The 14,128-nt window shown below is 33.5% G+C and overlaps 1 protein-coding gene across 1 annotated transcript in view; it reads right to left on the reverse strand.

Annotated features, from left to right (window-relative positions):
- LOC149784460 (glycoprotein-N-acetylgalactosamine 3-beta-galactosyltransferase 1-like) overlaps window positions 1-7,242 on the reverse strand; it is a 70,884-nt gene extending 63,642 nt beyond the window's left edge. The window contains exon 1 of the mRNA XM_089933274.1: window positions 7,131-7,242. The gene's annotated coding sequence lies outside the window, so the exon portion shown is untranslated. The remainder of the gene's footprint in view (window positions 1-7,130) is intronic.
- Window positions 7,243-14,128: the final 6,886 nt, after the last annotated feature.

Below are 14,128 nucleotides of genomic sequence, written 5' to 3' on the forward strand. Positions count from 1 at the left end.
AAAAATGGAGGGAACAAACTTCCGTGTTTTGTCAATTAATGTAAATGGGTTCAATAAAGAAAAAAATCTACAAATATATAATGAAAACCTAAAATTTGATATATTGCTTTTTCAAGAAACACACAACGGATTTACAAAAGAATTGATATCATTATGTGAGGAAAAATTAAACGGAATCTTAATAACAAATAATTTTACTGGTAACGACTTGAAATGGGGAGTGGCAACTCTGATAAAAAATAAAAAAGGGACAAAATGGGAAAGGAAAGAACAGGGAATATTTTTTACAGGGCGATTATTGCATATACTAATAGAGGGAACACATTTTGTCAATGTCTATATGCCAGCAAACAAATATAAAAAAACAAGGATTCATAGAAAATCTATCTAAATATCTCGAAAAATATACTACGGAGAATGTAATTCTGGGGGCAGATTTTAATTGGGTGGGGGACTTAATAGACAGGACAGGAAATTTAACAACTAATGATTTAAGATTCAAACCAGAGATGGAAAGTTTAGTTAAAAAAACACAAATATGTAGATACTATAGAAGATTATACATGACAAGACGGGAAGTCACGTATGAATATAAAACAAACAAAGGAAGCAGACTGGATAAATTTATGTGTATAAACTTCGATACAAAGATTTACAAAGAGGCAGGAATAGTAAATTTTTAATTATCAGATTATAAAATAATATACTTAGAAATAAAGATACAGGATAGGAACAAGTGGGGTAGAGGGACATGGAAATTAAATAATAAAATATTGGAAGACCCAGAATTCATCAAAGAAATAAAAGAAGAAACAAATAAATTTGTAGAAAAAGGGAACATAGACATCATTCAAGAATGGGACAAACTAAAAACTACTTTAAAAAAAATAGCAATAAAAATACTAAAAATTAAACTAAACAAAAAATGGAGAAAGAAGCAATAGAAAGACAATTGAAAAAAGAGAATACACCAGAGCTAGAAAAAATACTAAAAAATAAAATAAGAATAATATTGGAGGAAGAACAAAAAAGTAAAGAAATAAAGGCCGGGAAATTCACCACAATCTATAAAAAGGCAGAGGGTCTCTACAGAAGGGAAGAACTCAGAAGAGGGGAGATAAATGTATAGACAGTCTAAAAATTGGAAATAGGAAAATAACGGAGAAAAAAGAAATTTTGGAAAATGTAAAGAATTTATATACAAACTTATATAAATCGTAGGAAATAGGAAATAATATAATAAACAAATATTTACAAGATGTAGAATGCGAAGTGATCTCATCAGAACACAAAGGCTTGTGTGATGATTTCATCTCGACATTGGAAATAATGAACACTATAAAAATGCAAACTAAAGGAAAATCCCCAGGTGGAGATGGACTCACAGCGGAATTTTATTCTAAATTCTGCTGCGAGTTGTCGCCCATCTTAGAATGGTTGTACAACAATATCCTATTAAGAAACGACACCATGACAAAAACCACGAGGGAAGGGATTATTAAATTAATATATAAGGGAAAGGAAGATAGAGAGGATCTAGAAGACTGGAGGCCCATCTCCCTCCTAAACACAGACTTCAAAATTTTAAGTAAACTATTAGCAGAAAGAATCAAAAAGGAAATTGGAACAATAATAAATATAAACCAAACATGCGGTGCTAAAGGACGGATATACAGAACAACATATTAAGTATAAAAACAATAATAGACTACATAAATGAAAGTGGGTCAATTGGGTAGATTGGAACATAACTACATACAAAAAGTACTAGAAAAATTTGGTTTTGAAATTTTTTCAAAAATGGACTAAAATCCTGTACAATAAAATAACTTCAAGAGTACAGGTTAATGGAGCCAGAACAGAGCAATTTGACATTAAAATATCAGTGAGGCAGGGATGCCCACTATCGATGCTATTATACGTAATAGCGATAGAAATTCTTAGCAAGAAAATAAAAGACTGAACAGGAAAATAGAAGGTATTAAAATTCCAAACATAAAGGAGAAAATAAAAATGTTACAACATGCTGACGATTGCACAAACTTTATAAAAGACCCAGAATCCTTCATACACCTAGTAAAGGAATTTGAACAATTCGGTAATGCCTCAGTGTCGAAAATAAACCAGGAGAAAACTGAAATTCTTAAAATAGGAAACTGGTAGGGCTCTCCCTCCTGGAACGGGCCCAAGTTGCCAAAACATATATGTATGCAAATGTAAACTTCATAATAAAATCCATTGATATAGATAATAAAATATTAAATAAAATTGATAATCCAATAATAGAATATATATAGGATTTTAAAACGCATTACATAAAAAAGAAACACTTTACAAATCGAGGGGGGGGGGGGCTAGTAATACCGAACCCGACAATAATTAAATACGCGAACATATTAAACATATTTAAAAAATTATCGGCAGAACCAAAATCACCATGGGAAGGAATATACATATATTGGTTTGGTTTCTTGTTAAGAAACAGAAAAGACATATACCAGAATATAAAGTTAGTGAAAAAACTGGAAGTAACAAGGAAATTTAGAGGAATAAAAGAATTATTACAAAAATATAGGGATATCAAAGAACTGTGGGAGGTGGATGAGAAAATTAACTTTCAAATGGCTAAGGGACACAATCACTAGCAAACAAATAAATAAAGTAGAACAGGAAAACTTATATGTTAATTGGAAAAGGGCTTGGGGAAATTGGATGAAATTAGGTTCGCTTAAATACAAAGCTCTGCTTCAAATACATGCATAATGCGTGGTTGACAGGAGAGGTTGCAGTGAGACGGCATATGGTCAGAGAACCGCCAAAATGTCCACTGTGTAAAAAAGCAATTTACAGCACAAAACATACAATGATACAATGTGAAGAAAGGAAAGCAAAAAGAATAAAGCTAATAAGTGAAATATGTAAGAGGGAAAAATACAAATACCAAAACATATTATATTTAGATGGTAACTTTGATAAAAAAAACACTCTATGCAGTAACATAATACATAATAGATACAATGAAAGCCTGTGGACAGGTAATAGTCATAGGAAAATGAAACGAGTAACACTTTTTTAGATTAACAATTTATAGAGACAAAAGAGAGGGACAGCTATGATACTAGCCCGAAAGAATAGTACCCGAAAGGGACATAGCTGTTCTTGCCCCCCCCCCCCAATTTTTCTTTTCTTCCAAATAATAATCTATCTTGCGGATTCAAATAATAACTGAAAAGGCGGCCCAACTCGAGCGGGGAGAAATACAGAGAAATAAAAAGAGTATGGATCCCAACTCGAGCCCTGTCGACCTTATATATTTAAAAAAAATGAAATTACAACGAAGAACGACACATACTAGCACACACATAAAACACCCGGCTTTATTTTTACAAAAACTAACGCACCGTTCTTCGGCAAAATTCTAAATTTATATAAAATAAAATGAATAAATTAAAAAAAACAAAAAAACAAAAACAAAACAAGAATTTTTTAATTTTTTATAAATATATAATAATTATTATATCCTCCTCAAAGAAATAAGACAACTGGGTAAAATTTGAAATAGATGGCTATCCCAACAAATACATCATATAGCATGCAAACAATATAGCATAATACACATATAGCACACACGGGATATAGGAGACCTCTAGCCAAGGTCAGCTTGAGTAACCAGGGATGAAATTTCGAAGACGGTGAACGAAACCGATTCGGAAAATCTAACCTGTTGAAAACACTAGGGCTCTAAAAAATACCCCGACAAAATTTACTCTAAACAAATTTTTGTTCGGAATCCTTTTCTAAGGAATACAAACAACACATCAGGGTGCAAACATACACACATAAAACAACTTTACTCTTTGGTTAAGGGGGGGGGGCATCTGTCTGGTGCCCGCCCCCCAAAGATTGTTGCAGAATGTTACGGCATTGTAATTGTAATTATGTGCAGTATGTATTTTTACTTACTAGAATCGTTAGTACGTAGAATTACCTTTGTATTGTTTAATTTACATGCGTACTTGAGAAATGAGCTATGATTACGTAGATTGCTAGCTCGTAGTCAGAATTAATATTGTAATTCGCTATTTGGTTACTTCGTAGTAAACTAGTGTATTTATTCATGTGATATTCTAGATTTTGCAACTGTTGAATTGAATTGCAACTTTGGAAATGGTTGCAGTGTGTAAAATTAAATAATATGGATATTTGAATATTTGTGTACACTTGTGGGAGTGTAATGTACAGAAATGCGTCTGATTGCTGTGATATTGTTCAGAATAATGAGATTAAGAATATATATATATATATATATATATATATATATATATATATATATATATATATATATATATATATATATATATATATATATATGTGTGTGTGTGTGTGTGTGTGTGTGTGACGCAATTTAGTGATGTCTGTATGATAAGTAGGATACCGCTCTTTATTGCAACGTTGTTTTCTATAAGAACGTGTGGGGTTTTCGATGTGCATGAATGCGTGACCGAAGATGTAGATAGCCTTTATCTGATGATTGATTGTTGATTTAGTGTGAGGCGAGATGGCTAACGAAACATGCTAACGTCTTTGTCTTTCTCGCAGGAAGCTTTTGGGGACCGAACTACAGGGTAGTTAAGTCCCGAGTCTCAGAGAGGGGAGACAGGATAGAACAAGGCAGAGAGAGAGAGAGAGAGAGAGAGAGAGAGAGAAGGAGGAGGAGAAAAGGAGACAAGAAGGAGAAGAGTACAGAAGAATCGTAGTACGGAGAACGCCGGAAGGAGGAAAGGAATTGGCAGAGTAGAACACAGATGAGTAGAAACCAAGTACAGGGGAAAGCCATCTCACACTATAATCACGTGGTGAAATAGGTTGTTACATGGCCGAGATGAAGAAGATTGTTGAGAAATTAATATCGTTTAAATTGTATTAAACTGTTATTCTTTCGAATTTCACCTTTGTGTTCTTAATAATTTAATTGTCGGTATTGCTGACTGGGGGCTCGGAGCTTTACCTCTCTCTATCACTAATTTCACTTCCTACAAAAACGAGCTAGGGTGGGAATTCCACAGTAATTCAAATAAATATTGGGAGCATCCCACCCCAACGCATAACAGTGGGTCACATAGAACTTCACACTTGACTAAATCACCTTCATGGTGGATTAATTTATCTAGTGCTGTTAGATTCACTTTAAGTGAGTCATGCAATTATTTCAGTAGTTAATGATCTGTTTCAAAAATAAAACCATAGACTAAATTTGTTTGTTACTTTTCTGTGTTCTTCTTTTGTGAGTATATATTGGCACATGACCCACCATATAATAATTACAATCAAAATACATGTTGCAGAGGCCTTTGAAACTCTGTCATTGTAGTAAGAGAATATCAGAAAATATAAAAGAAAAACCAAATTGTATATGACTTCGTACTGTGATACACTCAGTTGGAACATCTGTGACCCTCATCCTGGTTCTACTTTTATGTCCGTTTTTTGTAATCATGTTTACTAAAGAAATTCTTCAATCTTGCTATAACATCTGAAGCATAATCATATGAATTGTTGTATTCATTTTTTGATTTGAATATATTCAAATTATTATTCACTGGAATCGCAGTGCTCATTTATTTGGAATTATAGTAAATTCAGATAAGGACATATTTGGATAATATTAGTGGGATACATCAAGAGACTGGCAGTACATAGCTACACTATAGGACACTGGCACATTATCATATTCGAGACAACAGGCATATCAATACATTCAGTATTTGAACTTATTTGGAATACCACTGAAATTCAATTGAAATTTTATACATTTGGACTTGTGATAAAACTTTTAGGGGTATTGGGGATTTAATTAACAAAACAGTAAGTTATTTTTGAATATTTACGTTGTATTTTAGGGAAAAAACTTATTTGGTGAATTTTACAAAACTTGTTGGTTTTGGCTCATTTCTGTTTCTTAGTTTAAGGACATAGAGTTGTAACATTATATTCATAGCAATTATGTTAGGGTTCATTGTATTTGCCGAATATTTATATTACTTCCAATTGCAATACCTGTTTCAGTATAATAAAAGTGTAATATGACTTGAAAGATTCAAGTCACAGAATGAATGATACAGGAACAACGGACAAAAGGATGGACATATTGCCTGGTCGCTTTTTTTCTTAAATAACGCAGTATCGGTCACGAAATGTAATCAGAAGAGAAACATTTCAGGTTCAATTTTATTTATTTATTTCACGGTTTTATGTATATAAACAATAGTGTACAATTGAAGGATATATAAATTTACTTTTGATCGATCGTTAGAGATATATATATATATATATATATATATATATATATATATATATATATATATATATATATATATATATATATAAGTAAAAATACTGTGTGTGCGTGAGAGAGAGAGAGAGAGAGAGAGAGAGAGAGAGAGAGAGGTGAGATGCATATACAGAAAGAGGGAGAGAGAGGGAGATAGAGACAGAGATACATATACAGAGAGAGAGAGAGAGAGAGAGAGAGAGAGACAGAGACAGAGATACATATACAGAAAGAGATAGAGAGATGACTGATGGTTTTTTTAAATGTGTTCATATGTAGATAATTATACATTAATTCATAATATAATCTGATTCAAATATCCACGTAAAAACAAAAACGATTGATGAATGGATGAGGGTTTCATGCATATATCAATAGTGAGCAAAGAAACTGAAAATTATAAGCATTTACATTCGATTATCAGTGAATGAGAAATGCAAAAGAGAGAAATACAGAGAGAGTGAATGAGAGAGAGAGAGAGAGAGAGAGAGAGAGAGAGAGATAGAAGGAGGCGGGGAAGGGAGTAAGATGGGGATAATATTTGTTTTCAAATATGTTCATATTTCGCTAAATAAACAATTAAAACATGACTAAATCTAACTTAAAAATATTCACAACAAAAAACCCAAAACAAACGATTGATGGCTAAAGGAGGGAAGGTGAAATCGTGATTTAGCAATCAGCATAATGCCATCTTCTCCACCAGTCTGTACATTAATCAATTCTTTGTTAACCAGCTAAAATACAACTGGACGGAATAAATTCGCCCATGGAAATAGGAAACTGATAATATTTTTACCTTTTTTGATATCCATTTCCAGAAATTCCATCTTTTTATGCTCATTAATAGCCACAGCCTTTACGCATCGATTCAGTCTTCTCTCACCTAAAATAAATGCTCGATTCAGTGAAAGAAAGGTAACAGATTGTAAAAGTACATTGGGCGTATCTATAGCAGGTGTTATTCATTTTTGTTTTGCTTTGGATGTTTTCAATAGAGAGATAACCTAAACATAAATAATTAAACTTGAACGTGTTTATGCATCGTTATTATTACTTCTTCTGTCCATATAAAAAACAATCCCGTGTTAAAGGAATAAAATCTCCAAGTCCCATAATAGAAACAATCCCGTGCTAGAGGAGTAAGTTCGATGTACGTTTGTAATACTTTACAGACCTTATTTAATTAATTGATCGTCGACTCCGCCCTTATAACCACCTAGCAATTAACAATGTCCCGCTAACCAGTGCTGTAACTGGCTAGATCGGAAGAGTTACTTAAAATCGGGTGAGTTGAATGAAAAACGAGATGCTAATAAATAGACGTAGCCATATCTGTCCGGATCAGCTATTGATTACTACCCCATCCCTTGTAAGGACCAATGGACGGAGGTGTGATTGATTAATTATAACCCTCTTCCCCCCAACCCTTGTACAAGTACAATTTGAAATGCTTTCTTTCTTTGTCATTTATTAAACGATAAAATAACAGTAATGGATTCTATCCAGATTCCATTCATCAATCAAGCAATTAAAGATAATAACGCAGTCTCGAATTTATTACTTAAGATTGAACGACTTGATTATATTACTCTAGTTTGAATGAGACTGTAATTTAGTGTAGTTTTAGGTGCTTGATGTGTGTATTATTTTCCTTACGAATATCAACATATAAAGTGTATTTATGCTATTTGTAGCTAAAAGTACTGGTTCTTACAATTGCAAAAGAACTAGTTCAACCTACCACAGCTGTCAACTGGCTTAAAACGATTATCCATTTCTTTATTTTCTTCATTGTTTTCATCTTCTGGAATAAAATATAGGTGACGCACGCTTTGTACTAGTTATGTTGTACATTTCTATTTACGTCTCAAATTGTTTCATCAATATTTGTTCACAGGAAAGAGTGCAGAAGCTGATACAATTTCTGAAAGTCTAGTTTTCGTAAACGGAAACAATTACAACAATCGTAGATAATTCCATTTTGAACAAGGGTTGAGTTTTCTCACGGTGGTTTAACTTCACGTCATCATCAAGTCACATGCATTTATACAACATGTTCTCCTTCAGATTTTATTTCAACACGTCATGCTTATGCATAATGTTTTAAGCATGGAACTTACCATTGGAACAAAACGGGTTGTATAGTTTATTGTAACTATCGGCCGGTGTCAATGGCTTGTTCCCATTGAGTTCCTCCTGTTCCTCATCTCTTTCGTTTCCTGAAAGATATTTTGGAAAATAAAAATGGTAAATGTACATTACCAAAACAACAACAGTTACAACACCAGCAAATGTAAATGAGTATTTTATAAGCCTATTATCGTAAGAACAAATATCAAGTCTTATGAATTTAGGAATCATGGTCTCGTTCATAATTTATTTAAACACATAACGTTTGTGTTGGTTTGGGTAATGGTATTGTTCTTTTCGATTTCCTTTATTTCTTCATCATTTTCATATGCTGAAAGATTATGCGGTTGATAATAGTAGCTAATATTCATTGTGAATACAAAACTAACTACAATTTAAACAAGAGATAATTACGATATGTAAAATGGTAAATTTTGGAAAGCATTTATCATAACAGCCACATCACGTCTTTTAAATTTATCAATTATGTTTTAATTCCTAATTTGCTTAAACAGTTCATGGTTAAGGATACATTTTAGATGCTTAACTTAGCATAAGAGCAGAAGTCTATCGTAACTATCTGCTGGGGTAAGGAGACTGTCATCCTTTACCTCATTCTTTTCTCCTCCATAATCATCTGCTGAAAGTAACATACATTGTAAAAACAATATCATATTTTGGAGTCGTTAGTTTGTTTAATTATATTTTATTCGAATCTGAGAAGGATATCGGCGCAAAAGCAATTACTTTGCCCTACCCCCAACCACCACCCCACACCTGAAATTAACCATTTTACATATTGTAATTATCTCTCGCTTTAGTTGTAGCTTGATTTTTTTTATTCACAATGAATATTTGCTACTGTTATGTGCCACAATACCACCATTGATTATCCAACACAAACTTAGGAACTTCCTCCAACTGATACAATCTTACTTTGTTTATTGGTCCAATAAACAAAATAAATTTGTATCAGTTGGATGAAGTTCCTAGGTTTTTGTTGGATAATCAATCACAAAATGCATTTGTTTCAAAAACATTTTGGTTAATATTTCCTAATTTCTATATAATCTACAAAGAACTGATATTGGTCCGCCGAACGATGGAAGTAAAATGTCATATTGACGCGATCAAGAGCATTTATCCCAACTCAGGAATGATCGAGTACATACAGCGAAGGAACACTTGTCCCAACTCAGGAAAATAATCGACTACAAATAGCGAGAATAAGAAAACCGTAAAGCTACTTAGAATCTCAACTTCACAACTTTTAGTGGTTTCAAAATGTCCAGCTATTACAGGACTATTCAACATCGCAAATCCGCTATTCAAATTATTTCTTAAAATTTGAACCTTATTAGCACATGAATAAACGTGTGTTTTGATTATTCAGCTAAAATATTGAATAGTACTAGAATTTTATTTATAAGTTTATGCGTGTGTGGTAATTATTTATATATTTGTTATCACCCATATCAATATATCCCGTTCTCTTCCGAATGTTTATCAAAAATGCACATACCATTTAAACAGAAAGGATTGAACAGACATCATAACTATCAGCTGGTGTCATCGGCGTATGATCTTGACATCCCTTTACAACTTCATCTTCTGTAATATATTCTGAAACCTAATTATTTCAGTTTAAAAGCTATCAACGAAAACACTTTCAGTATCCTTTTACACGGTCACTTTTGAAGAAAAAAAACATACAATATATATATATATATATATATATATATATATATATATATATATATATATATATATATATATATATATATATATATATATATATATATATATGTGTGTGTGTGTGTGTGTGTGTGTGAAATCAGTAAGACGTCGCGTTTGCGGCATTGCAGCAAAGTTTCTAGTTCCATCCCACATTTTACGGAAAATCATACTTTGGGTAGTTATTTCATTTGCAGCTTTCCATGTCCTCTTAGGTTCAGATCAACAATAATACAACCACGATGAACCTGAGGCATGAATTAAAAGTAACGTCTATAAAACTGGGTTCGTGTATTTGGTAGATGGAATCTCAAAAATCTATTTAATACGATGATATGCCTCTCCTTCTGTCTGTCCATCTCTCACCCTATACCCTCCCCTCTTGTATCTCTCTTTCTAACAATAAAGACCACTAAGTAACCGCATAGTTCTTTCAGAGAAAAGATTGTGAAAGACATCATAGACGTCCAATGATCTTAACTGAGTAAGTAAAGCATATACAAATATACATTCAACAAATCCAATTGCATTAGTAGCAAGCATGATCATTACCGATTATGAGAAGAATATCTTTGCACAAATAATACAACTGTTCATTAAGTAAATGCATATGCTTGTATCTGATTGGTGTTGGTAGCCTACAAAGTAAGCTTCCCTAAATGTACATTCGTTCAGTTATGCAACGTTAGGTCCGTCTTCGGGGTTGGATACTATACTTACAGTTGTTCACTTTTGGCCATTTGTCTTGTTTGTGTGACAGTACAGAGTTCTCATTTTCGTAGCAACGTCTTGATCTCAATGCATGGATTAAGTGCTGGTGTAATAATGGACAAATGCATGTGGAAAAGAATGCATTCACTGGTTGTAATGTGGCAAAGACATGGAAAATATGAAGTTTAACTATGAAATCACAAAGATAAGGACAAGAGAAAAGGTATTCCACCTGAAAAAACAACGTCTAATTTAAAACATACAAAATATTTGAATAATTCCCGCTCTTTGAAAAGGTCAAAGCAAGCACAGCTGATGTATTATAACAAGGGTGACAAGGCTGCCTCAATTAGTCGCCTCTTACGATGCACGGGAGGATGCATCTGCAATATTCTATATTCCCGAACCTACATGGTGCAAGTGACAGTAGTCTTGTTTCAAAATAGCCTGTCAGCATAAAACTGCTAACCCAGTGTGAAACATAAGATGTGCGCATAAAATCGTGTAACTGTTTCACTTCATATCTAAACTTTACGTATTTCTATATTATCCCGATTGAAAGGATGCTTCGTTAAACCCTCTATATATACATACAAACATACTCATATTGCATAACTCCAAACTGACCTGAAATGATAGTTTCTACCACAGGCCGATAGCCAAGTAGCTCCTCAAGATCGATAGTTCCTTGGAATTCCTAGAAATTAATCAAAGATCTTGAAGATTATTTATGACAGATTATAGTGACTAAAGGTTCTTGAAGCGACAAAGAGATCAAAATAGTAATACTAGAAAATCAACAGACACGCACACACATATCCTCAATATGTATACAGATATCCACTAAATCTACACACATACCTCGAAATATACGCTTGACAACAAGACCTAAACACTCGAAACATTATGCACTATATATGTGACAATATCTTCGCTAGCCAAAGTTCCGATATGATACCCTATATACATCTTGGTTTTTCGAGCAAATATTTCTGTGCGTCGGGTCTTTGAATTTCATTGGATGCAATGGCTTGCCGCTGCATCGAATCAAAATAAAGTTGTTTACATTTGAACACTGTTGCTAGGTGACTGAGACAAGGGGAACACACAACTTAAATGGACTTTAAAAAAGTATATAAAAAAAGGAATTTTCCACTGTCGGTCCGTGTTTGTACAAATATATTTACGCACATAAACCTGCAATGGCTTCTCTGTGGCACGTAGAGATACTTTCGATGTTAAACTTAGCAAAGTATTCTTTTTAAGGCAGTTGTCTCCATCATTTTCGACCGATTACAATGCACCGTTATTACAAGCTATTGGTTAGCTGGCATTAAATACTAAAGCAGGAAATCCAGTAGATGTATCTAGGAGAAAGCACTAAAATATATGTTCGATCCACCAAGGTGTAGATTGGGTTATCGTAATGGAACCTTGGCTAGCGAAGATGATATGAAGCACGATTGGCACTGGAATCCATGTTCATGTACAACAGATAGTGCTAAGATGATGAAACTGTAATGCGCTCGTTTCAAAGCTATCCCTCCTGGGGTCGATCCCCAGTATGTACAAGAGTAAATAATCATCAATCCATTTTCCGCGATTTTCTGTCGACTCAACAGTCATTTCAGCGAAAGAGTCCATCCTACGGAACCATATATTTCAGAAAGACAAATGGCTTGAACATTTGAACACGATACACGCAATAAATGTGACAATCGCAAGACAAATCACGATTAAATTTAGAACACGTGTTTCTAAGACGCATACGAATGTCACGTGTTCTTATAACCCTTTAATATAAGAAGAGTACACATGAATGAGACTTTGATCTCACTGACTTTGTCCTCAACATCACTAGCAAACGTTTCTCTGACACTAACACTTGTCTACCCAAGAAGGTTGAGGGTCGTAGAGAAGATGAGTGTTTCCTACATGGCATTTACCTGGTATGTTGGTAGATGGAGGCTTTCCTTGTTGAATTCTGATAGAAGCTTGACCAACTTTTCAGAATCAACTTTGCTGAGCAGGTATTGTCCTGTATTAATCACGTTCCTGAAAAAGACATGAAAATAATCAACATCATATTGACATGTGTATGAGTATATGTGTATGTTGAAGTCTCGTCTTATAGGACATGAATTATCACTCTATATTCATGGCAGAAAATTAATTGTAAGGCTTCCAAATCCAGAAATATATGCCTGTTATAAAGGGCAGGATATTTGTCGAGGACTTCTCTTTACTGATTGTTTTGTCTTCGTCTAGCTGAAACTCGACATATATTTTGAAAATTAAAAGTGTTATGTTTCTGGATTTGACCGAACAATCCTACTTTATATATGCGGTCCTCTCTATACTAAAGTATATGAATTTGTTCTGTTCTACGGTTTCACCTCTTTCTTATTAATCTTTTATATGACATTCTGGTATGTGCCTTTGAGAGAGAGAGAGAGAGAGAGAGAGAGAGAGAGAGAGAGTGTGTAATTGGAGGTAGAGGTGAAGAAATAATACGTTTCATGACCTAATGCAGATAATTCACAGATAAATGAATAGTTGGATTAACAGACGTGTAGATACAAAAATATATCAATTTATACAACGTTGTAAAGTCAGGATTGATGTACGTACATGCGTATATATGCTTTACCTTCTATCACCAGTGAAATTTTCTGCATGTTGTAACATACAGGTAGACCAACAGTCCACGAAAGATTTGACCTTTTTGTCAGCAATCTCAGTGGCGACTCCTTCATATTCCAAAGAGAGCTGGAAGATATATTATTGGTATAAGCAGCTGCCGCTCGATGTAATGGGATACCAAATAACGTTAGACAAATTGGATTCATGTAGAGCTTTAATTCGATCTTGGAATGGTAAAGGATGTCAATGTAATAGCCTTAAATAATATTCCACCTTATGCCATGATGACAGCTAATGTTTGTGTTAGCGTTATTCCTTTATCTCTCCTTGTCGCATTTGCTACTCAAGTGCCTTACTGTTACCCCCTTTCCTTTCAAGTGAGGCGTAAGCTGCATCACATAATTTTGTTAATCCTCATTTGGAGCTTCTGCATTTATTTTAAATTTAAATTGGGACTAATTATTTTATATATTTAATCCTAAATTGTGTTTTTAAAAAAAAATTTTTACAGCTGCTAAATTCACCTTTAGTCACTGAATTTTAAATGCTTTGCCAGCTTATGTCTCAGTTCACGCC

Source organism: Sinohyriopsis cumingii, chromosome 14 (assembly GCF_028554795.1).
Source record: "Sinohyriopsis cumingii isolate HCF-2022 chromosome 14, ASM2855479v2, whole genome shotgun sequence".
NCBI lineage: Eukaryota > Metazoa > Mollusca > Bivalvia > Unionida > Unionidae > Sinohyriopsis > Sinohyriopsis cumingii.